General features: G+C 46.7%; 1 pseudogene; it reads right to left on the bottom strand.

The window, feature by feature from the left end:
* Nucleotides 1-1,090: 1,090 nt before the first annotated feature.
* Nucleotides 1,091-2,169, bottom strand: part of LOC110329907 — a 6,586-nt pseudogene continuing 5,507 nt past the window's right edge.

The following is a 2,169-nucleotide window of genomic DNA, read 5'->3' on the forward strand; positions in this document are numbered from 1 at the left end:
GATTTCTGAGTTCGAGGCCAGCCTGGTCTACAGAGTGAGTTCCAGGACAGCCAGGGCTACACAGAGAAACCCTGTCTTGAAAAACCAAAAACAAATAAAATAAAATAAAATAAAATAAAATAAAATAAAATGCAACATCAAAACACCAAACCCTTTTCTTTTCAGGGGAAATGAAACTGCCATGACTTGAATTTGAGAACATGGGTACTGCCTCACTCACACACATTCTCAGAGTATGAAATCGCCTGAACACCAAATGCAACAGTATAGTGAAGGTGGGCTCAAGAACCCGGGCACTTTCTTTTCAGTAGCAGGAGCCAGGCTGCCTCAAGGTCCAGCTTGGTGACCTTGTGTGGATAAAGGGGATTCCACTCAGCCCCTGGAACCATGTTGAAAAAAAACCCTTACCGGGTGGTCCTCACCACCCTTACAGATTGCTGGTGCCACCTGGTCGACCCACCACACCCAGCTAAAGTAGGCTACAGGAGATAACAATAGCTGGGTGGTGGTGATGCACACCTTTGATCCCTGGCAGGTGAAGGCATACCTCTTAAGTTCTAGGCCAGCCTGGTCTACAGAGTGAGTGATTTCCAAAATAGCCAGGACTACACAAAGAAACTGTCTTGAATGAAGGAACAAGAAGACAGTGACACCACCAGTAGATGGGTTATGTTATACCTGAATGGTCCAGCCCAGGAGGCAATTTTACTAGACAAAGACCACCTTTTTTTGGTGGGGGGGTGTTCTATTTTCACCCTTTATTTGAAAAACAGGGCAACATTTAAGTTTTAGATGTTTTTAAATGAATTAACATGGTAATAAAAAGTATGGCCTGAATTTGGAGAGTACGTGGTTTTCCAGTTTGGGGTGCAAGATCATCTCCAAAGGAGAAGAGAACATATTCTCAGTGAGCCCCCAAGGGTTTGGCTTCCACTCACTGAGGGCAAGCAGTGCAGTCCAGGCTAACCATCCATGATCTTTGTCAAGCAAATCAGAGTCTCCAATTGTTCAAAGTAACTGTAGGTACAAGGGAGAAAGCAACTCCAGACTGGCTTATTAATTGATCTGGATAACTATGAAGTTTCTCCCGTTCCTGAGGTGGCAAAAATCTTCAGAGTGACTGTTGGAGCAGGGAACCTTTCATGTGCTCCCAGTTGTTATACAGTGCATAGAGACTGGCGAGTGTCAGGCCTGCCAGGCCATCGCATGCTATTCCTCGAAGACCACCTGTCCATTTATACAACATTCCGGTCATGGTTCCAGCTGCTACTGTGCTGGGGTCATCTTCTGCACCCCATGTTTTCTCAATGATAACTCCAAAAGCACTATAGAGTAAAGCCAGGGAGGGAGCCTAGAGTATTAGCCCAAAATGCCCCTTGCCTCGTCACCATATTCAAAATCTGTACATTTCTTGGTTTGGACCAGGCCATACTCTGGGTTTCCTTCGATCCTAAACGAAGACCGTTCATTGCCCCCAAATGCAGCCCCTGTCATGCAACATCCTCCAATGGTAAAGAAAGCGAGTTCAAATCTGCATCGGGTTTTATTAGCTCCAGTTGGCAAAATAAATTCACCAGTATCCTGAAGAAGATTGCGTGGGTCCACATTTAAATAAGGAGACAGGGGGTTCATACCAGTCAGCAGGACGCCGGCCAAGTCAGCGTTCTAGTAACCCACCCCTCCCTCGTTGCTCCTGCCACTTTCAACACGCTGACCTTCCGGCGACAAAGGCCATCTTTATACCTCTGGAATTCGAGCCCCCCTCAGTTGGCAACTCCCCAGAATTCCAATTTGGAATTCCTTTGGTAACCTTGAAGAACAAGGTAGAGAAGGTAGTGGAAGTCAGCTCCTCTGTGATCAGAGTACAAGAAAGAGTACATCTGTTCCTTAACCGTTCTCAATCAAATATGTGTCAGGACTGCTGACTGTGCTTGGGCCTCAAGACCCCATACTGTGTTAGCATCAAATTGGTTCCACTTCCAAACAGCTGTAAATAGGACGACCCTGTACTGGCTAGCTTTGTGTCAACTTGACACAGCTGGAGTTACCACAGAGAAAGGAGCCTCCCTTGAGGAAATGCCTCCATGAGATCCAGCTGTGGGGCATTTCCTCAATTAGTGACCAAGGGGGAGGGCCCCTTGTGGGTGGGACCATCTCTGGGCTGGTAGT

Source organism: Mus pahari, chromosome 1 (genome assembly GCF_900095145.1).
Source record: "Mus pahari chromosome 1, PAHARI_EIJ_v1.1, whole genome shotgun sequence".
NCBI classification, from domain to species: Eukaryota; Metazoa; Chordata; class Mammalia; order Rodentia; family Muridae; genus Mus; species Mus pahari.